Below are 24509 nucleotides of genomic sequence, written 5' to 3'. Positions count from 1 at the left end.
AACAGAGATGCGGAGACATTTCTTCAGCCAGAGAGTGGTGGGCCTGTGGAATTCATTGCCGCAGAGTGCAGTGGAGGCTGTGGTGCTAAATGTCTTCAAGGCAGAAATTGATAAATTCTTGATGTCACAAGGAATTAAGGGCTACGGGGAGAATGCAGGTAAGTGGGGTTGAAATGCCCATCAGCCATGATTGAATGACGGAGTGGACTCGATGGGCTGAATGGCCTTACTTCCGCTCCTATGTTTTATGGTGTTTCGGTCGTATAACAGTATTTGGAAGTTCATTCTGGCCAGAAAATGAAATTCTGAATGTGATAAATTCAAATTCCAAGAGAGAAATTCCAATTCTAAGAGATAAATTTGACCAATCTTTGTGACCCAATTTTCTAAACATTTCCTGCCAGATTTTCTTTTCCACTCGTACTCATAGTTCCACGTGGTGTTGTGTGATTTTTAACATAGTTCCACAAAAGGACCATGCTTGATCAAATCACCATGGATTTCCAAAATGTAGACTTAATTTGAAACATTCCTGGATCTGGGATTCCAGGGAACAAAGAAAAAATTCTACAAGACCACATGTAATCACCGACGACCAAATGTACATTCAAAACAGGCCACAAAGAATTAACACTTAGTTCAGTGAACGGAACACTAAAAATTGGCCCCTCTCTCTCTCTGTTTCCTTTGCCTTTTTGATTTTGTCACAATTTCTGACGATTGTGCTATGTAATCAGGTGGAAGTGGCTTCTCAGTTCCTTATGTCCATTTCACCCACTTGTTGACAAAGTTTTTGTTCTGGATCAGGCCAGCAGTGGACAGACATGTATGTTAAAGGTGTTCCCTTCTGTGACTGCACCTCATGAGAGATTTTGTTGCCCATTCTTTTGACATTCTCTCTCTCTCTCTCTGTCTCCCTCTCTCTCAGGGAAATGGGTCTCTCCCTCTCTATCTCTCTATCTCTGAGGGAAATGGGTCTGGGTGGATTACTCTTTGGAGGGTTGGTGTGGACTTGTTGGGCCGAAGGGCCTGGTTCCACACAGTCAAGAATCTAATCTAATCTCTCTGTCTGTTTCTCTCTCTTACACACACACATACACTCTATAATTGTTTAATCACTCAAACTGGACATCCTTTAATTCGTATGTTACAATTTACCAAGTTGCCTAGTTCACACAAAGAATTTACCAAAATGTCCAGTTTCTCTGAGGGGCCTCTAACTCTTATAGATCATTTTCCTGATCAGGTATTCTCTCACGCATAGTCTGAAGGGGAGTCCCCTTTCCAACTACAGTGAGGGACGATCCAGTTGTACCTTATGACCTCTTGCTCGACGATAAACAAGTTTCAACCAGCCAATACTATGGAGTGAGAAATTTACCGAGCCCGCCCTCCTTTCTCTGTGATCTGATCATTTCAACCGGCCACATCCGAAGGAGATAGCTGTCAGCTCTCAGAGACCACCTCCCTGACCGGGGTCCCCAGTCCTGACTCTGCCTCAAGAAGAATAAAGAATAGCCAATTCCCCAAAACTTTCTCACCTGTTGTCAGTTCACCACATTTATTATGGAAACTGCTTGTCCAAATTTATCATCTTGTGCTATAGTGTTGAGAGTTCAAGAACAGAGTCACATGTGAGGCATACACAAGTCCATGAGAGTGGCAGAGCAAGTGACAAAGGCTATGTTGAGAGACAAGTTAGACAATCCTTAGCTGTGTAAACAGAGGCATGGAAGTTTTGCTAAACCTGAAGAAATAACTGCTATCCTCCAGCTAGAGTGTTATATCAAATTCTGGACATCCCCCTTTTTGCAGAATATCAAGACCCAAAAGAGGTTTCAGAGAGAATTTCTCAGCATATTAGCAAGGATGTAGAACATCAGCTAAATGAAGAGATAACAAAAGCAGACCTGTACTCAAATTAATTTGTTGATTTTGCGTTTTAGAGTATAGTGGTTACCTAAAACAAGAAAAAGCAATGCTTGCATTTTTTAAACTCTTATACATTAAAGTGCTTCTGTTTAAACCATGAAATCATGTGGCCTTAATCTCTCAGTAACTGTCTGAGATTTCAACTTTTTTAAATGAAATGTCCCTGGATTCAATTGGGCTCAACAAAAAGGCCATTGGTCCAAGGAATCCATCTCAACTCTTTATCGGAAACCAAGTCAGTTTGCTTGTTAACAAACTGAATTATTTGACATTTACAAAAGGTAATATTGTCCACCTGTCTACCATTTGTTGGATACTTACTCAGGGTTGGGTGTATAATTCCTCAGATTCTACCTGGGGCTGCTGCCAAAAACAAGGCAGGAGAGGAATTGTTTAGCCTCATGTTGATCTTGTCTGATGGCATGGTGATTATCTGAATGACCTTCTGCAATATTTTTAATATTGGGTTGAGCATTTTGATAATAGCACAAGTTAGGCTAACTGACTAACTGTTTCCAAATGTGATGAGAATTGTTATATTTTCAGTTTTCCAATTGACTAGAACCTTTCAGAAATGAGGAATTTCTGAAGATTGCAATCAATGCATCAATTGTTTTTGCAGCAACCTGCTTAAGCCCTGAGGGTGAAAAAATCAAATCCAGTGGGCTTGTTAATCTTCAGGTCACTAGTTTTCCAGTTCAGCATAGATTGATTCTTATGATTGTGATTGCTTTAAGTTCTGCCCTTCCTGTTACCTTTTGATTGTCCACAGTCTTGAATGCTTTCTGTATCTTCCACTGTGAAAACAAGTGCAACATATTTGTTCATTTCTTCCATTTCATTTTCTCTCCATTATTAATTCCCAGCCTCAACCAAATGGCAAATGCTTACTTCTATTTTTTAAATATTTCTGGAAGCCTTTACTGAATTGTAAAAAAAATTTCTTGTTAAGATTCTCTCGTGGTCTAATTTCCTCTTTATTGAGTTATCCTTCAGTATTCCTGACATTTTCTCAGTCATCTGGCCTTCTAGTATTCTTTGTCGTTTTTTTTTTGTCCAATTTGACACCATCATTAATTCTTGGTTAGTTGTGATTGGTGCATCCTTGCAGTATCTTTTATTCTGGAGATATTTTAAGTCCAGTGACCCTTCTTCAGAACTGATAGGACTGAGGAAAAAGTGGTTAAAAATAGTGAAGGTGGGTGGATGTGTATGTGTGGACGAGGCAAATAAGTGGAGACAGAGTGGAGAGAAGGTTGGCAGTCAAAAGGATGAATATGTTAAGCTAGGGAAGGAGACCATAAGTAGTTAAACGTAGGCTGGCTGTGCTGAAAGCAGCCATTGTCAGGACAGGGCCTTGCGCTTGAGGACAGGTCATGGTCATGAAACGAGATGTTCAGGTTCTAAAATTATTGAACTCTATATTGAGTCCTGAAGGTTGCAGGTTGCAGGGTCTCGAAGCGGAAGACGAGATGTTGTTATTCCAGTTTGTGCCGAGCCACTGCACCAGGCCCACGATACAAATGTTGCCTGGGGAATACAGTGGTTAACTCTCGTTTAACTCCTCTAATTTTCTTCAGATCAAAGGCGTGGCCTTAGGTACCACCATAGGCTCCAGTTACGCCCCTCTTTGTGTGGTATCTTTGGATCCGACTCAGTGGATCCCCACGACATTTTCTCTTACTCAGAATTGGAAAAATTGACCAATTTTGCTTCCAGTTTTCACCTTGCTCTCACTTTCATTGGTCCATCTATGACTCCTCCCTTTGCTTCCTTGACATTTCTGCTTCTATTTCTAACGAAAGATTGGTCACCAATATTTGCTGCAAACCCACTGAATCCTTAAGTTACCTGGACGAGACATCCTCCGATGTGGCTTCCTGTAAGGATTCCTCCCATTCTCCCAGTTTCTTTGCCTCTGTTGCATTTGTTCTGATTATGTCAACTTTTGTGGGGTGGGGGTGGCTCAGAAATGTCCGCCTTTTTTCTCAAGTGAAGATTCCCCACCACTGTTTTATGAAGATGTGGGTGTACGGTACCTTTATGAGAGTAAAAGCTAGCAGTGACAGCACCAAGTGTTGTCAACAAGACACAATGTAACATCTGCTCCAGCTACTTGGGTAGTTAGTTACCTGGAAACGACAATACAGATTCGAATTGGGTCAATCAGTTTAAATTATATCCTGAAAAAATACCAAATTCCAGTAAAGTTTGAATTGAGTATATTGGCAATCTTAAAAGCTAATGACGCAATCTGATGCTTTGGGGTAAAAGACTGGAGAAAATCGAACAGTTGGGAGGAGAACTGCCACTGGACCAACAGATGTAGAGTGCTGGTCAGAACTTTCTGAGAAGTACCTGTCTAAAGAAAGAGTTTGCACAGAGAAAAACCTCAACCCTGAACTGGGGAGCAAATCTACCGACGGAGATAGAAAGAAGATTCAACTGCCGGCTGGTTTTAAAAGTAGAAATTTTCTGTAAATCTTAAGTGAGGGGTCTTATCAGACTCGTATTACATAAGGGAAGGTAAAGGTACACGAGAGAAAGTGAATAGTTTGTTAATTATTCTCTGTTATACTTTAAAAATTAACAACTTTATTTCTTACTTTCAATAGTTCGAGGCCCCTTGAATTTTTACAGATTACTGCATGGGATAAATCTTCTCTGTGTTACTGGTTTTAATTTAAGTAGGAGTGTTTACTCCGTGTCAAAACAACTGCGATTTACAGGGCACTGACCCATGTCTGTCTCATTTCCCAGACTTTTTCCTTCACCCTTTTTCTTAAGAATGCCCCTATACACTTCATATTGATTAAGAGATTCAATTGAACTAAGTTGTATATAATCTAAAATATGAATCTCTTTTATTTTTGACGAGAGCCTCAATATCTTTATTCGTCCCTTGTTCCTTCATCTCACCAGCCTTACCCTTCAATCAAACAGGAAAATAATGCTTTTGAACTCTCATCATCCCACTTTTGAAAGCTTCCCACTTGTCACATGTCCTTTTACTTCCGAACAGCTTACGCCAATCAACTTCTGAAACTTCTTGACTCATCCATTAAAATTTGCTTTACTCCAATTAGACACTTCAACTTTTATGGAAGGCTTATCCTTTTCCATAACCATTTTGAAACTAATAGAGTTATGATCGTGACACCCAAAGTGTTCTCTTACTTTTACTTCAGTCACCTGCCCTACCTTATTGCCCAAAAGAAGGTCTAGTTTTGCTCCTTATCCAGTAGGAGCATCCACGCATTGTTAAAGAAATTTTTCTTGAACACTTTTGTCAAATTCTTCATGATCCAGACCTTCAACATGATGATAACCCTAGTCAATGTTTAGAAAATTAAGATCCCCATTATTACAACCTTATTATGCTTACATATTTGTTTTTCAATTTCCCTCTTACCAATGGGGAGTGCTGCAGTACAATCCCATCAATGTGATCTTTCCTAATTCTAATTTCTATCTATCTATTTTCACTGGATGATTTTTGATAAATATCTCCCTCTTGTTGCAGCAATAATGTATCCCTGAATTAAAAATGCCACCCCTTCCTCCTTTCTTGCCTCCTTTCCTATCCTTTGTATAGCATCTAAAACCTGGAACATTGAGCTGAGTTCATCAGCCTCAACTGTAAGCCCCCTTGCATTGAAATAAGTGTAGTTTAGTGCATACTCTGATTCTGTCTTGTCTTTCTTTTCTAATTGACGTGCTCTCTTCACATTCAGAGCCTTCCCCATCAATCTTTGTATTTACACTGCTACTTGGAATTCCTCCACTCCTCCTCTCGATCATTACAAAGCCTCCCCTAATGGAATGAGCTAATCTCCCAGTTCAGACAGTGATCTCTTTCCAGTTCAGGTTAGACCCATCCTTTTTTAACAGATCTTTTCTGTCCAAAAAGGCATTCTAATTGTCCAAAACTTGAATCCCTGAACAATAAATGAGCTCTTTAGCCATTGATTGATCTCCTTTATCCTTTTGTTCCTTCCCTCTTTTGAGTTTGGCATTGGGAGAAAATGAGAGATCACTACTTGTACTATTTTTTAATCTTCAATCTAATGTCTTAAATTCACTTTGTACTGTGTTAACCTTTTCCTTAAAAATGTCATTTCTACCAATGTGTACAATAAATTTCAGCTTCTCAATCTCTCCTTTAACAATATGCTTGAAACGTTCAGAGACACCTTAATCTCAGTACCAGAAAAGCAATGTACCATTCTAAATTTGAGCTCATTGTCACAGAATCTCCTGTTTACTCCCCCTGACAGAAGAATCCCCATAACAATAATTCTACTAAATTACGTCAAACATTACCAAACATAAGAATCATTCCGAGTGTCCAGTAACTGACTGCTTCATTTTCCTCAGAGAGACTATTCCCTTCAACAATACCAACAATTGAATATCTGTTCGATAGAGGAATAGCCACCAGAGACTTTTGAACTATCTTCTTACCTTTCCTGACAGTCACCTATCTATCTTACTGACCCTGCTCTGTAATAACTTTTCCAAATCTGGCCACCTCACTCTGTGCTTCACGTATACCCTTATTGACAGTAAACCTAAAAGAAACTTTCAAATAAACTACCTTTTGTCACCTGTAAAAACATTGTTAAAATGGAAAAAGTTCAAAAATATGTATACCAAACATGTAAAACTTGAATAAAATCAACCACTTAGCTGATTGATTGAATAAAAAAAAGACTCTTATTCAATAAATTTCATGAAGAAAAGAAATCTTATCCAGAGCTGATCACATGTAGGACTCCCCGAAATGAAAACACAACTCCTTCTATGAAAATAAACTTCGGCTTTCCCAAACAAATGTTGCAATGTAAAAGAAAACCCTTTAAAACTTTCTTTTTAACTTTTAAATTTAGAATAAGGAAGAACCTCAGCCGTTCATTAGACACCCAGAAAAGCTCATTTCAATGAAAAAGATACTTGCTTCAAATTATGTTTTTTTTGTATGTTAATGAACCAAAATGTATAAAAGTCTTGCACAGCATTAGTGAGATATAACAGTTGCTACCTTAGATTACACCAGTGTCCACGTGCTACCTCATAAACATATTTGAATCCAGTACAGCAGCACTGATGGAGAGCAAATTGAGATTGTATTGGAAGGAATCAATTTTAAATAGTTATTCACAAGCTATATTAATGATTTATATGAAGAAAGCCGATGTAATTTGTATATGACGCAAAAAAGATAATACAAAGAGTCAAGTCTAGGTAGCTTAAATGAGCAGGCAAAAACCGAGTAGATGGAATATAATGTATGAAAATGTTGAGTATATGTTCATTGGCAGGAAGAATAGAGGAGCTAAATGTGATGGAGAAAGACTGCAGAAAACTGCAGCAGAAGGATTTGTGCATGAATCTCAAAAGCTATTATCCTAGTTTATTGGTGAATCAGAAGGGCAAATGAAATTGGCCTTTATTTCCAAGGCAGTGGAGTAGAAAAATAGGCAAGACTTGCTAAACCTATCCAAGGCACTAGTCAGGCCACACTGAGAATACTGTGAGCACTTTTGGTTCCCTTATTGAAAGGAAAATGTACTGGCACTAGAGGTATTTCAGAGAAGGTTCATTAGGTTGTTTTTGGGAATGGAGGGATTTTCTTATGAGGGGACACGGAATAGGAAGGACTTTGTACTCTGAGTTCAGAAGAATGAGGGAACCTGATTGAAACATATCCAATCATTAGAAGGCTTGACAGGATAGATGCAAAGAGCTTGTTTCCCTTTGTGGGGTCACAAATTAAAACAGATGAAGAGGAATTTCTTCTGAGTGTAAATCTGGGGAATTATTGAGCACAGAGGGCTGTTGAAATTGAAGTGTATTCAAGGCTGAGATAGATAGATTTTTATTCAGTGACAGAATCAAGGATCATGGGGAACGTAGAAAGATGGTGTTGAAGATTGTCAGATCAACCAAGGTCTCATTGAATGGCAGAGCAGACTCAGTGGGCTGAATGGCTGAGTTATGTAACTGTGATTGAAGTGTGTTCATTTTCAAATTGTGTTTCATATATTTTGTAGGCATGTAGGCCAACATGCAAGATTTGTGTGGCTAATTTTTGAAAGTGTAAACCAGTGCTCGTAAACCATAGATTTATTGTGTGAATATTTTCATCCTGCTGACGACAATAGTTTGATTCGGCTCCGGCAACTGAGAAGTTGCTCTTTATGGGTTCAAGTTGTGTCTTGGTTGTCATTTTCTTCCTCAAATACAGGTTTCCAATTTCATGATATCAGATCTGTGATTGGATTAAGTAATCACCAAGCCATACAGCTGCAGGTACTGATGAAACTGTAGGGTTAGAGAGAGAGAGAGAGAGTATATTACTTGGAAGAGAATATGAGTAAATGAGTTATGGGAAGTTCACTGTGTAGCACTGGCAATGAAATCAGTGGTGGTAAAATGTATTGCTGCACGTCAATTGAGTTACTGACAATTTCTTCCATTCCCATTTTTAGTAACTTGAATGATGGACCATTGGAGCTGTGACTTATTTTTTCTTTTTATTTGTTTCCAGTGTTTTCACTTCAAACTGTAATCAATACGTCTTGATAAGTAACTTTTACACATGTGAGGATTACCTTCTGGAAAAGTGTTCAATCATGTTAATATTTTCCCTGGATCTTCAGGTGCACTGATAAAATACTGGAATTGATCGACAGTTGGAATGGTTACGAAGTATTGTATCGATATGTTTATCTTAATGACAATTTTCAAATTGTGTCACGATGTCCCACAGAGCGACAGCCACTAAACATGTTTTTGGAGCATATTTGCTGAAATGCAGAGACCCCAGCAACAGCAATGTGAAAATGACCAGATAATTTGTTTCAGTGTTGCTGGTTGAAAAATAAAACACCAAGGAATACTTGTTCTTATTTGAAATCAAACTATGGAATATACGTGTTCCCTTGAGAGAGTTTCGGGGCTAAATTTAACATCTGATAGCAAATAATCGCTGTTTAACTGTTCTCTCAATCGTGCTTGCTGTGTCAGCGGAGATTTTCTGTTTAGATTTTGAGATTGAAATTTGAATCCCAAATGTTTTCATTCATGCTGGTGATAGCATGAGTTATAGCTAACACTTAAGAACATTAGCTAAGACAAGATTTCTTCTCCAAGGCCAACATACATTGCAGTGTATCCCTATAAGATGAAAGTGAAATTCCAGAAATTGACACATCTTCTGCCAAATAGAAAAAATTAGAATACGTGTCAAAATAAAATATTCTTGAATGGCACAGGGTCAATCGGCCCAATAGCCCCCTTTGTACTGTGATAACTTGATTTTGTTCTGATCCCAGATAATGGAACTGTTGGATCAGTCAATCCCAGAATGAAACTTAGCTTTTTCAGATATTTACTAAGTTTCAGTTTTTCAATGTGATGTTTAGTCACTGAAAGTTATTCATACGAGGCTCCAGATGTTCTTTCGTGACAAGTCATAAATATTCAATACAGAAGTGAAAAAACGTGATATAGATATAGATATAGATGGACAGTTTAGAAATAGTTTAACACAAACAGAAACTGGAAGTTTTCACCTGTTTTCCAACATGATTGATTACAGAAACTTAAGTCCATTGAAAATATCCTCCCGTCTGAACTTTTTAAGTTTTATACTGAAGTTTTATACTAATGGATTATGGAGACAACTTTCCGATTCCTTTCAGAATCTTTGGGCGATTAATCTTTCTGATGTATTCCAGGCCTTAATTGAACTTTCTCAGTTCAATTAATTGAACTTTCTCAGTTCAATTAATTGCACACTTCCACACAAGCTGATCTGGATTGGAACTCCACAAACTAGAAAGCATTTCTGCTGAAGTGACTGGTTGCTTTGAACTGAAAATCTCTTGTCAGTTCTTTTGCTCTCAAAACCAAATGAGTTTCCTCAATGTTACATGATACCCTGCAAGAAATGTTTTCACCTCCTCTTTGAAGCAGCGATCTGTTTTTAAACAGTGACTCTCTAGTTCTCGACTCTCCCACGAGGAGAAAAGTCCTCTTCACATCAACCCCATCAAGACCCTTCCTGATAATCCATGTTTCAGTCAAGTCACTTCTGACTGAATTGTGAAGAAATCATATCTGCCTCAAAACGTTAACTTTGTTTCTTTCTCCACAACTGCTACCACGTCTTCTGAGTTTCAACACTTTGTTCTTTTTAGTCCATTTGTATTTACATTCTGCTTCATGTGAGCTAACTAATTGTGCAGCTATGCCGTTATGCTAACACCTACATCATGAACTTAAATATTTTATTCAATAACCAGTGAATTCAGCTTATTAAATGCCTTTTGGAAATCTAAGTACCCCCCAGTTCATACCATTGGATTCCATTATTCATAGCACGTGTTATCTCCTCAAAGGTATCCTATAGATGAATTTTTTTTTCTCTTCAAGGGTAGTGAATCTAAAACCCTTTATTATAGAGGCTGGGTCTTCAGATATATTCATTGGCTGAGGTCAATTAACTTCTAATCAGTAAGGGTTCTTGAGAAAAGACAAGGAAGTGGAGTTGACGATGATCAAATCAGCTGTAACGGTTGAATTTTTCAAAGGTGACCAGATGTTTAGATGAGGGTTGGATTTATGAGAATTTCAGCAAGGCCTATGACAAGGTTGCAGATGAGGAACTGATAAAGTAAAAGCTCATGGATACAGGGTAACTTGACAAGTTGGATCCACAATTGGCTAAGTGACAGGAGGCAGAGAGTTGGGGTCGAAGACTTTCTGTGACTGGAGGTAGGTATCCGCAGGGATTACTGCCTGGCCCCTTATTTTTTGTAATACTCATAAATGATGTAGATAAGAATCAGCGATGAGAAGTGTCTCAAAAATAAGAATTCAGGTGAGACAAAGATTGGTGGGGTGGTGACAGTGAGGAGGAAAGTCTTAGCTAACAGGACAATATAGATAGGTTGGTCAGATGGGCAGAACAGTGACATATGGAATTTAATCTTGATAACGGTGAAGTGACACACTTTGAAAGATTCCTGAGGGTGGCTGAACAGGTTATAGTGTAACTAAGGAGGCATATGGGATGCTCAGAGTCATAGAGGTGTACAGCACAGAAGCAGCACCTTCAGCCTATCCAAGATAGCCAGATATCCTAAATTAATCTAGTCCCATATGCCAGCACTTGGCCCACACTGCTCTAAACCCTTCCGATTCATATACTCTCCAGATGCCTTTTAAATATTGTAATTGTACCAGCCTCCACCACTTCCTCTGGCAGCTCATTCCATACATGCACCACCCTGTTTGTGAAAAGGTTGCCTCTTAGGCCCCTTTTAAATTTTCCCTTCTCACCCTAAACCTATGCACTCTAGTTCTGGACTTCCCCAACCCAGGGAAAAGACCTGGTCTATTTATGCTCTTCATGCCTCTCATGATTTTATAAACCTCAAGATGATCTTTATCAGTTGAGGGATAGATTATAAGGTCAGGCAGATTATGTTGAACTTGTACAGAATTTTGGTTGGGCCACAGCCAGAGTACTGTGTGTAGTTCTGGTCGCCGTACAACAGGAACCATGTGATTAAACTGCAGATGACATTCACCACCATGTTGTTTGGAATGGAGCATTTCAGCTGTGGCTAGATAAGCTTAGATTGTTTTCTTTGGAGCAGAGAAGTTTGAGGGGTGACTGGATAGAGGCACATAAGATTGAGGGGTGATGATAGAGTGAATACTGAGCAGCTGTTCCCTTTAATCATAAGAACAGAAGGAGCAGGAGCAGGAGTCCCTTCGAGCCTGCTCAGCCATTCAATAAGATCTTGGCTGACCTTTTCATGGACTCAGCTTCACTTAACCGCGCTTTCACCGAGTCCCTTAATTCCTTTGTGGTGCAAAAAAAAGTCTATCTTGCTATAAAGTTGTTCACTGAAGAAGCATCAACGACTTCACTGGACAAGGAATTCCATAGATTTACAATGCTCTGGGTGAAGACGTTCCTTCTCAATTCGGTCCTAAATCTTGCCCTGCAATTCAGTCCTGCCCTCTTGTCCGAGTTTCACCCGCCAGTGGAAACATCCTCTCGACTTCTTTCTTATCTATTCCCTTCTTTGTTTCACATGTTTCTATAAGATCCCCCCTCATTCTTCTAAATTCCAATGAATATAATCTCAGTCTCCTCAGTCTCTCCTCAGAAGCCAACCCCCTCAACTCTGGAATCAACCTCGTGAACCTCCTCTGCACCCCCTCTAATGCCAGTACATCTTTCTCAAGTGAGGACACCAAAAGTGCACGACTCCAGGTGTGGCCTCATCAGCATCCTGTGCAACTGCAACATAACCTCCCTGCTTTTAAACTCCATCCCTTTAGCAATAAAGGTCAAAATTCCATTTGCCGTCCTAATTATTTGTTGTCCCTGTAGATGAATCTTCTATGATTCATGCACAAGGACACCCAGGTCCTTCTGCACAGCAGCATATTACAACTTTTTACGATTAAAGTAATAATCGTTTTTATTGTCACCCCTACCAAAATGGATGACTTCACATTTATGAACAAAGAGCATTACAGCAGAGGAACAGATCCTTCAGCCCTACATACCTGTGCCGATCCATATTCTCTATCTAAATCTGCTATTTTCGAAGGATCTATATCCATTTGCTCCCTGCCCATTAATGTAAATGATGCTATTGTTCCTGCCCCTACCACTTCTGCTGGTAGCGCATTCCAGGCACCTACCACCCTCTGCGTGAAGAACTTGTATCTCCCCTAAACTTTTCCCCTCTCACTTTGAACTCATGACCCCGAGTAATCGAGTCCTCCACTCTGGGAAAACGTTTCTTGCTATCCATCCTGTCTTCCCCCTCATGATTTTGTAGGCTTCAATCAGGTCCCCCCTCATCCTCCTTCTTTCCAATGAATATAATCCTAACCTACTTAACCTCTCCTCATAGCTGGCACCCTCCGTATCATCCTGGTGAACCTCTTCTGCACCCTCTCCAAAGCATCCACATCCTTTTGGTAATGTAGCGACCAGAACTGCACTCAGTATTCCAAATGTGGCCGAACCAAGGTCTTATACAGCTGTAACTTGACCTACCAAATCTTGTACTCAATACTCCGTCCGATGAAGGAAAACATGCCGTATACCTTCTGGATCACTCTGCTAACCTGCGTTGCCACCTTCATGGAACAGTGGACCTGAAAACCCAGATCTCTCTCTATATCTGTACATTTTCTGTATAGTTTGGTTTGGAATTGCATCTTCCAAAATGCATCACCTCGCATTTGTCTGCATTGAACTGCATCTGCTATTTCTCTGCCCAACTCTCCAATCTATCCATATTCTGCTATATTCTCTGACAGTCCCCTGCACTATCTGCTACCCCACCAATCTTAGTGTCATCTGCAAGCTTGCTTTCCTCCAAATCATTTATGTATAGCAAAAACAACAGTGGTCCCAGCATGGATCCTTGAGGGACACCACTGGTCCAAGGTCTCCATTTTGAAATCTCCCTTCCACTACTACTCTCTGTCTCCTGTTGCCCAACCAGTCCGTATCCATCCAGCTAGAACACCATGGACGCCATGCAACTTCACTTTCTTTATCAACCTACCATGGGGAACCTAATCAAATGCCTTAATAAAGTCCAAGTAGATGACATCTACATTCCTTCCGTCATCAATCAACTTTGTCACTTTTTCAAATAATTCTGTTAGGTTTGTAAGACATGACCTTCCCTGCACAAAACCATGCTGCCGATCACTGATACACCCATTTTCTTCCAAATGGGTGTATATCCTATGCCTCAGTAACTTCTCCAGTAGCTTCTCTACCACTGATGTCAGGCTTACAGGTCTGTCATTACCTAGATTATCACTGCTACCCTACTGAAACAAGGGGACAACATTAACAATTCTCGAGTCCTCTGCGACCTCCCCCTTTTTCAAGGATGCTGCAAAGTTATCTGTTAAAGCCCCAGCTGTTTCCTCTCTCGCTTCCCTCAGTAGCCTGGGATAGATCCCATCTAGACCTCGGAATTGTCCACCTTCGTGCCTTTTAGAATACACAACACCTTCCTCTCTCCTTATGCTGACTTGACCTAGGGTAATCAAAGATTTATCCCTAAACTCAACATCCACCATGTCCCTCTCCTCGGTGAATACCGATGCAAAGTACTCATTAAGAATCTCACCTATTTTCTCTGACTCCATGCATATCTTTCCTCCTTTGTCCTTGAGTTGGCCAAACCTTTCCCGAGTTACTCTCTTGCTCCTCATATATGAATGAAAGGCTTTGGGGTTTTCCTTAACCCTGCTCGCTAAGGATATCTAATGACCCCTTTTAGCCCTCTTAATTCCTTGTTTCAGATTGGTCGCTCATTCCCAATATCCTTCCAAAGCTTTGTCTGTCTTCAGTTGCCTCGACCTTATGTATGCATCCTTTCTCCTCCTAGCTAGTCTCACAATTTCACCTGTCATCCGTGGTTCCCTAATCTTTCCATTTCAATCCCTCATTTTCACAGGAATATATCTCTCCTTAACTCTAATCAACCTCTCTTTAAAAGCCTCCCACATATCGAATGTGGATTTCCCTACGCCTCTCTCCACTCTCATCTTTGTCCATGAGTATTCTAAAACTGATGGAATTGTGATCACTATTCCAAAGTAATCCCCTGCTGAAACTTCAGCCACCTGGCTGGGCTCATTTCCTAACACCAGGTCCAGTATGGCCCCTTCCCGAGTTGGACTACTTGGATACTGCTCAAGGAAAACCCTCCTGGAGGCTCCTTCGAAATTCTGCTCTATCCAGACCTCCAACATTAAGTGAATTCCAGTCAATGTGGAAAAATTAAAATCTCCCATCGCTCCCATCCTGTTGCTCCGGCATCTTTCTATGATCTCTCTTCATGTTTGTACCTCTATCTCACATTTGCTGTTGGGAAGCCTGTCGTATAATCCCAACATGGTTACTGCAACTTTTCTGTTTCTGAGCTCTGCCCATGCCTCACTACTCGAGTCCTCCAGAGTGCTCTCCTTCAGCACAGCTTTGATATCCTGTCTGACCAGTAATGCAACTCCTCCACCCCTTTTACCACCTCCTTTATCCTGCTTGAAGCATCAATATCCTGGGATATTTAGTTGCCAATCATGCCCTTCCCTCAACCAAGTCTCAGTAATAGCAATAACATCATACTCCCAGGTACTAATGCAAACTGTTAAGTTCATCTGCCTTACCTACAATACTTGCATTAAAACAAATGCACCAAGGGCCACCAGTCCTTCTGCGTTCATCTTTCGCTGTCTGCCTACTCTTTCCCTTAGTCATGATGATTTCATTACCTAGTTCCTTACAGGCTTTAGTTCCTACCTCCTTCCTGTCCACTAACCTCCTCATTTGGTTTGCATTCCCCTGCCACATTAGTTGAAACCCTCTCCAATAGCATTAGCAAAAGCATCCCCGAGGACATTGGTTCCAGTCCGGCCCAGGCGTAGAGCATCCAATTTGTAATAGTCCCACCTCTCCCAGAACCGGAACCAATGTCCCAAAACTCTGAACCCTTCCCTCCTGCACCATCTCTCAAACCACGCATTCATCCTGACAACTGGCTGAACACCCACCCCCTTCAGAATATTCTGCAGTCAATCCGAGACATCCCTGACCCGTGCACCTGGGAGGCAACATACCATTCGGGAATCTCATTTTCAACTGTAGAAACGCCTATCTACTCCCCTTCCAATTGAATCCCCTTTGACTCTAACCCTTCCACTCTTTCTCCTGCCCTTCTGAACAGCAGAGCCAGCCACGGTGCCATGAACTTGTCTACTGCTGCGTTCTCCTGGTGAGCCATCTCCCCCAGCAGTATCCAAAATGGTATACCTGTTTTGGAGGGACATGTCTGCACTGCCTTCCTGCTCTTTCTCTGCCTTTTGGTCACCCATTCCCTTTCTCCCTCAGCAATCCTAATCTGCGGTGTGCCCAATTCACTAAACGTGCTATGCACAACCCCCTCAGCATTACTTATGCTCCAAAGTGAGTCCATTCACACCTCCAGAACCATCAAGCTGCCTAACAAGGGCTGCAACTGGACATTGTTTTTGCACATGAAGGAGCCAGGGACATCAGCTGTGTCCTGAGCTCCCACATTGAGCACGAGGAGCATTACATGGGTCTGAGATCTCCTGCCATTTTTAATCTTGAACTTTATCTGAGTTGAGATTAAAGTTATGATAAAGGAAAGATAATTTTTTTTGAAGCAATCACATGACAAAATAAAAAAAAGAACAAAAAATCCTTACCTTATCAACACACCACAAAAGTCCTTTTGATTTGGTTACAGGAAGAGGGCAAGTGGGAGATATTACACAGGTAGCGTCTCTGGGTGTCTCTGTCCAGCCGCTATCCAAATATATCAGCTTTTTAAATGGCTTGTTTACCTTCCCGGCAGCCTCTCTTTCCCCCCCGTCATCATTCTGTTTGTCCTAGCTGCAATTAAAATGGAGGCTGCAGACTCCCGAGGTAAACTTTTTCAAATGGTTTCCTTACTTTCTGGGTAGCCCCTGGTCCTCTTTCTCTCTGCCCTCGCTGCAGTCAAATAAATACAAATAACATTGTATTCCATCTGCTAGACCTTTGCCCACTCACTTAAAGTATCAATGCTCCTCTGCAAAGTTTCACAGTCCTCTGTACTCTTTGCTCTATCACTCATTATAGTGTCATCTGCAAACTTTGACACACTACACAAGGTCACCAATTCCAAATCATCTATATAAGTTGTGAATAATTGCAGTCGCAACACTGATCCATCAGGCACACCCCTAGTTACTGATTGCCAACCAGAATAGCATTCATTTATCCCCACTCTTTGCTTCCTGTTAGTCAACCAATCCTTTATCCATGCTAATACTTTGCCCATAATGCTACACATCTTTATCTTATGCAGCAGCCTCTTGTGCAGCACCTTGTCAAAGGCCTTTTGGAAATCGAGGTGCACCACATCTACTCGGTCCCCATTGTCCACTGTGTTTGTAATATCTTCATAGAATTCCAAAAGATTTGTTAAGCATGACCTGCCTTTCATGAACCCATGCTGCATCTGCCCAATGGGAAATTTTTTATCTAGATGCCTTGCTATTTGTTGGTTGATAATTAACTCAATCATCCTCCCCACTACAGAGGTTAAGCTAACCGGTCTGTAATTCTCCAGCTTTTGCAGTTTTCCAATCTGCTGGTACTGACCGAGAATCCAACGAAATTTGGAAAATTACCGTCAGTGCACGAGTTATTTCTCCACCCATATTTTAGTACACTGTGATGCATTCCATCAGGGTCAGAAGACTTATCAATTCTTAGTTCTCCTGCCTTGCCCATCAATGCATTATCCGTAATAATGATTGCTTACAAGTTCTGATCGACTTTCGTCTCTGTCAATTATAGAACATAGAACAGTACAGGCACTTCTGCTCTCGATGTTGAAACTACCTGCTGATCCAATCTGAAACCTATCTGTACTACACTATTCCATTTTCATCCACATGATTAATCAATGATCATTTGAATGCCCATACAGTTGGCAAGTCTGCCACTGTTCAGGCAGTGCTCTCCACGCCCCTACTGCTGTCTGCGTAAAGTAATAGCATCTGACATGACATCTGGCCTATATCTATCATCCCTCCATTTAAAGTTATGTCCCTTCTTGTCAGCCATCACCATCCGAGTCAAAAGGCTTTCATGGTCCATCGAATCTAACTCTCTTAGTTTTTCCTATGTCTCAATTCATTAAAACTCTCAACCGTCTTCTTTCTAACGAAAACAGCCAAAAGCTCCTCAGTCTTTCGTATAAGACCTTCTCTCCATAGCAGTCAACATCCTAGTCAATTTTCTCTGAACGCTTCCCAAAGCTGTAGAATGACGTTGGATGAGGGCGTGTAGCAAACTCTGAATGACTGGATCCAAAGTCCTGATCAATCTGTTTATTTCACGACGGCTACGCTCTTTGGTCGAATCAGCCAGTTGTTGCCTGTATTTTTTCCTCGTTGTTCAGTTGTTTGTACTCTTCCAGGTAGTAATCTGTTCCATTCTGAATTACGATTGCTCCTCGGTTACCTGCTGGTTTGATGACTACGTTGTGTTTTGTTTTGAGAGCATGGATGGCTTTGCCTTGTGATCGGGTGATGTTTTACTCCATCTTGTGAGTGTGGCCGATGAATCTAGCATTTATATATAACCTGACGGTTTAAGCATAAATGTCAAGCGGAGGGCAGCAGCCCTCCGGTGGAGTCCACGTTGATCCCTCCTTTGGTTGCCTATGTTCTGATCCCTGTGATGATTGCTCTGGTTCCGCAGTGGGCTCATTGGCATCACTGCTGGCATCTTGAATGAATTTCCGGAGCCTAATTCGTCTGATAAATTTCTTTGTGTCTGCAGCAAGACCCATGGAACCATTTTTGTGGTGAAGCAGAAATTGTGACCCCTGCTAAGAACTACAATCCCTTCTGGTTAGTGGGTGTGGTCCAATAATTTGGCAATCAATTTCCCGTGGTAATAACATTTTCCACTTTGCTGCCAGAGCGGGCATGGCTACTGCTGGTGGTGATGCCACGTTTATTCAGTTTCTTGCCCACGGAGTTCATGCACATCGTGTACTTTTGTCATTTTGCCTGTTTGCCAATATCCCATAAGTATAGTGCTTATCATGAGTGAAGGCTGAGAGTGTGGACTCCATCTGAATTTCAAGGTTGCGGCAGTAGAATTGGCGCACAAGACGATTGAGGAGTTTAGGAAAGGTGCAATGGCAAAGTCTTTCCATGTAGTCTGTGTTGTTGGTCGACTTGAGTGGGTTCGTGATCGGTCATCCTTCTGGCATCTTTTCTGCTGTCCTGCATTTCTGTTGAACCTTGATGTCTGCGTCGATATGTGCGATATTCTTGTAGATACTCTCCACTTTGATCCGACAGTTAGTGGTGTCAATGATAGCCAGAATTTGTAGTTGCCACTGTGTGACTCGGGTATACAAAGTTAACAATCACACAACACCAAGAATAATCCAACAGGTTTATTTGGACGCTCTAGAATTCGGAGCACTGCTCCTTCTTCAGGTGGTAGTGGAGTATAGGATCGTAAGACACAGAATTCATCGCAAAAGATTACCGTGAGAGCATATAACGATAATCGTAAAGACTGAATTGAACATTCAATATATTAAATTGGGTAATGAGGAAGTTGTCAAAAATTGTGATGAATTATTGAGTTCGCGTCCCGAGGAAAATCGAAATGACAGTATCCTAGTGATTACTGCCATACATTGACAAACGTGAAAATAAGCTGGGAAGGACTAACATAAATATATATGATGCAGTTACAGGAGATGCTGCTCCGATTAAGCAACATTCTTTTTGGCATAATCCTCTAAAGTTGGCACTGATCCAGAAGGAGATTTAATGCATGTTACAAGTTCTCACAAGTGAGTGACAGTGACTGGAGCACACTCATAGTAATGACAAAAACAATCCAGATGGCACCCAATACTGATGTGTGAGCTATCACCAAGTCAATGCAATTACAAAGATTGATGCATATCGGACTCCATGTTTGGAAGGCTGTGTTCAGAAGATGGGTCAAGCAACTTGTATTTCTAACTTGGACTTCGGCAGAGGATAGTGGCAGGTACCTTATTCAGAAATAGCAAAGACAATATCGGATTTTGTAACGTCGAACAATCTGTAGGCAAAGCCATTCAAGGTGGCTATCAATGCAAGTGATGTGGATGTTAGTGTTGTGCTCTTGCAAGAAGATGAAGAGTTTATAGAATAGCCTGCTCCCTTGTGGGCTCCATGACAAGCTGTTCCAAAAAGCCATCCTGTAAGCATTCCAAGAATTCCGTTTCTTTGGATCCACTTGCAACATTATTTACCCAGTCCACCTGCATATTGAAGTCCCCCATGATCACCGTGACCTTGCCTTTCTGACATGCCTTTTCTATTTCCCGGGACATGTTGCGCCTCTGGTCCTGACCACTGTTAGGAGGTCTGTACATAACTCTCATTATGGTTTTTTTGCCTTTGTGGTTCCTCAATTCCACTCACACAGACTCCACATCGTCCGACCCTATGTCATTCAGTGCCACAGATTTAATTTTGTTCTTAACTAACAAGGCCACCCTCCCCCCTCTGCCCACCTCCCTGTCTTTTTGATAAGTTGTAAATCCTTGGATGTTTAACTGCCAGTCCTGAACCCCCTGCAACCATGTCTCTGTGATGCCTACCACATCATAATCATTCACAATGATCTGTGCCGTTAGTTCATCTACTTTGTTACGAATGCTACGAGCATTCAGGTAAAGTGTCTGAATGCTAACATTCTTATCATTAGAGGTATTGGAAGTCATAAGTTATACTTTTTGTTGCATTCCTAATCTGCCTCAAGGTTAAATCTGCATACATGCTATCCTCCTGCTTATGTTTCCATTTAACTCCATACTCCCTGTCGCTTTCACTTTCCCTTCCCCGCCCCAACTCAGAAATTGCAAGTCCTACTGACCACCCTATTTATCCTCTTAGCTAGAACATTGGTACCAGATCGGTTCAGGTGGAGACCGTCCCAACGGTACAGATCCCCCCGGTTCCAAAACTGATGCCAATGCCCCATGAAATGGAATCCCTCTTTCCCACACCGGTCCCTTAGCCACGTGTTTACTTCCCTAATTTTCTTCTCCCTATGCCAATTGGCACGTGGCTCTGGCAGTAAGCCGGAGATTATGACCCTTGAGGACCTGTACTTCAATTTCCTTCCTAGTGCTTGATAATCGCCAAACAGGTCCTCCATCCTAGCTTTGCCAATCTTGTTAGTCCCAACGTGGACCACAACAACTGGATCCACCCCCTCCAGGTCCAATATCCTTTCAAGCCGGTCGGAGATGTCCCACACCCTGGCACCAGGCAGGCAACACACCAAACGAGACTCGCGATACGGCTTGCATAGGATACTATCTGTCCCTCTAATTATAGAATCCCCTATAACAACTACTTGTCTTTATGCTCCCCCCTCTTGAATGGCCTTCTGCACCATGGTGCCGTGGTCAGCTGACTCATCCTGTCCAGAGCCCTTTTCCTCATCCATATCGGGAGCAAGAATCTCATACCTGTTGGCTCATGCACTCCTGAACTCAAGTTCCCCCTGCATGCCTCACCTCGAGTCACACTCTGATGTCCTTGATCATTAACTGAATGTGAATTACTTTATCTCCCAGGTGTGACTGCCTCCTGAAACAAAGCGTCCAGGTAACTCTCCCCCTCCCGGATGTGCCGCAGTGTTTGAAGCTCAGATTCCAATCATCAACTCTGTGCCGGAGTTCTTCGAACAACCAACACTTGCTGCAGATGTGGTCACTGCCATTCACAACGGGATCAGCCAGCTCCCACATCATACGGTCTTATAAAGCTGCAGCATGACATCCTTACTCTTGTACTCAATCCCGTCCAATAAGGGCAAGCATGCCAGACGCCTTCTTTACCATCCTGTCTACCTGTGTGGCCACTTTCAGGGAGCTATTAACTCCCTCAGTCTATAGCCAAAGTCCTTCCCAGATTGGGGGACTCCAAAAGTGGAGGGCAGAAATTTAATGTAAATGGTGAAAGATGTGAAAAGGACCTGAGGGGTAACTTTGTCCTACAGGTGTGTGTATGGAACGAGCTGCCAGAAGAAGTGATGGATGCAGATACAATTATAATATGTAAAAGACATCTGGATGCGTGTATGACGAGGAAGGGTTTGGAGAGATGTGGGCCAAATGTTGGCAAATGGGACTAGTCAGATTGGGAAGTCTGATTGGCACAGACGAGTTGGACTGAAGGGTTTGTTTCTGTGCTATTTTTGACTCTCTTGTTTCTTTCTGAATACCTTTAGCTTGTGTTTGAATGGCTGCTTTCCTGGCATTTTGTGCTTTGAAACATACATCTTTTGTGTCTTTGTATAGGCCAGTAACGCTGTCTTTGGATTTTGAGACCCTGGGGTGTCTCTGTCATGGAATCAATCCTGCTCTCCAGCCAATGACAAACCTTCAGTTTGTTCTTCTTTGCCACATTTCAGTTTGATTTATTGTTGTCACATGAGCCCAAGTACAGTGAAAAGTTTTGTTTTACATGTAGTACAAGCAAATCATAACACGCAAGGATATACCAATTATTGGATGATTGAGCAGAGTGAGGCATACAAAGTTATGGCTGCACAGGAGTTGTCCAAAAGCAACATTTGATTTGATATTTGAGAGGTCCATTCAGAATTCTAATAACAGTTGGGAAGAAATTGTTCTTGAACCTGTTCGTATGTGTGTTTAAGCTTTTGTACCCAGGGTGGGAAGCGTCTTCAGTGATGTTGGCTGCCTTTCCATGACAACAAAAAGTGTAGATGCAGTCAATGGATGGGAGGTTGGCTTGCATGATCGTCTGGGCTGTGTTCACAACTTTCTGCAGTTTCTTGCGGTTCTGAGCAGAACAGTTGTTGTACCAAGCCGTGATGCATCCAGATAGAATGCTTTCTGTGGTGCATCTGTAAAAGCTGATGAGGTTTTTTATGGACATGGCAAATTTCCTTAGCCTCTTGAGGAATAAGAGGCATTGTTCTGACGTCTTGACCGTCAAATCTATATGAGTGGTCCAGGGCAGATGTTTATCGTCACTTTGAGGAACTTGACGCTCTTGACCTTCTCCACCTCAGTTCCATGGGTTTTGATTGGGGCGTGTTCTGCTTTCTTCTTGAAGTCGATGATGAGCTCTTTAATTTTGCTGACATTGAGGGAGAGATGATTATTTTTGCACCACAATACCAAGCATTCTATTTCTTTACTGTATTCTGTCTCATCATTGTTTGATATCCAACCGACAATGGTGGTGTCATCAACGAACTTCCCACTTGTCAATGAATTTCCCATCCACCTGCTGAATGCCTGTTATATTGTTAACTTGTCTTAGTTCTGATGAAGGGTTACAGATTTAAAACAGCAACTCTATTTCTTCCTTGATAAACTAGTTGAGTATTTGCAGCAATTTTTGTTTTTACTTCATAGACCCATTTGATTGAATGTACTGTTATGTCCATTCAGTTACAGAGTCATAGACTGCACAGTCTAGACTGGAAACAGACCCTTCAGTCCAACCTGTCCATGCCGACCAGATATCCTAAATTAATCTAGTCTCATTTGCCAGCACTTGACCCATATCCCTCTCAACCCTTCCAATTTGTATACCCATCCAGATGCCTTTTAAATGTCGGAATTGTACCAGTCTCTACCAATTTCTCTGTCAGCTCATTCCATACACGCACCACCCTCTGCATGAAAAGGTTGCCCCTTAAGTCATTTTCACCTTAAACCTATGCTCTCTAATTTTGGACTTCCCACCCTAGTGAAAAGACCTTGTCTATTCACCTGATCAATGCCCCTCATGATTGTATAAACCTCGATAAGGTCACCCCTCAGCCTCCGACGCTCCAGGGAAACTAGCCCTAGCCTGTTCAGCCGCTCCCTGTCGCCTAAACCCTCCAAACATGGCAATAATCTTGTAACTCGTTCCTGAATCCTTTCAAGTTTCACAGCATCTTTCCTGCAGCCCAGAGATCAGAATTGCATGCATTATTCCAAAGGTGGCCTAACCCATGTCCTGTACAGCTCCAACATGACCTCCCAACTCCTATATTATGCATATCTTTTGAATTCAGAGCAAGTCAAACATTGTGTGAATTGTTTTGTTCAAGATATTTGAAATATCATTTTACAGTTAGATTTAACAAAATCAAAGGAAATCAGGCAAAGACTGATAGTGCCTTGGAAGTCAGAGATCAGACAATATTCTGTGGTTGAAGAAATATCTTTTTTTTATGCTTCACTTTGCAACATTTTTCAATTGTTAAATTGTTAAACAGCATAGGTTAGTAATAATCTTTGAGGGAGTTATTTTCATTCTGGTTCTGGAGGTGGAAATATTTACTTGTTACTTCGCTGCCTATCGATGTCTTCAAAGCTTGCTATGCGTTGGCAAAGTCTCCAGTTGTCATCGCCCCCTTCACAAGGAGGAGATCTGCAGCCCCCACACACCTTGTACAGGCAATGATTTTTGTTTCTGACTGTGTGCTGTGCCTCGGCATTGAACAGAAATGAGGCTTGTCATTTGAGGATATCCCACATGCCAACCCACGCAGGATCTCCCAGACAGATCAGCAGCAAACACGGACCTCTTTGAAGCAGAGTTATTTTACAAAACATATCCCCTGTGAGATGTGGATGAATTGTAAGATGTTTTATTATAAAGGTTGCATTTAAGCAGATCACTGAGCATTCATCTTGAATTTCTTAGTACTTTATAAACAAGGCCACAATTTAATATTTTCGAGGAGAAAGTGAGGTCTGCAGATGCTGGAGATCAGAGCTGAAAATGTGTTGCTGGAAAAGCGCAGCAGGTCATGCAGCATCCAAGGAACAGGAGAATCGACGTTTCAGGCATAAGCCCTTCTTCAGGAATGAGGAAAGTGTGTCCAGCAGGCTAAGATAAAAGGGAGGGAGCAGGGACTTGGGGGAGGGGCGTTGGAAATG

At 41.6% G+C, this 24509-nt stretch overlaps 1 protein-coding gene across 6 annotated transcripts in view; it reads left to right on the top strand.

Annotated features, from left to right (window-relative positions):
• Window positions 1-24509, top strand: part of LOC122543027 (phosphatidylethanolamine-binding protein 4) — a 465175-nt gene that overhangs the window by 42419 nt on the left and 398247 nt on the right. The gene's annotated exons all lie outside the window — the stretch shown is intronic.

This window comes from Chiloscyllium plagiosum, chromosome 42, assembly GCF_004010195.1.
Source record: "Chiloscyllium plagiosum isolate BGI_BamShark_2017 chromosome 42, ASM401019v2, whole genome shotgun sequence".
Classification (NCBI taxonomy): domain Eukaryota; kingdom Metazoa; phylum Chordata; class Chondrichthyes; order Orectolobiformes; family Hemiscylliidae; genus Chiloscyllium; species Chiloscyllium plagiosum.
The sequence above is the reverse complement of the archived record's forward strand: the minus strand, read 5'-3'. Positions and strand labels throughout refer to the sequence as shown.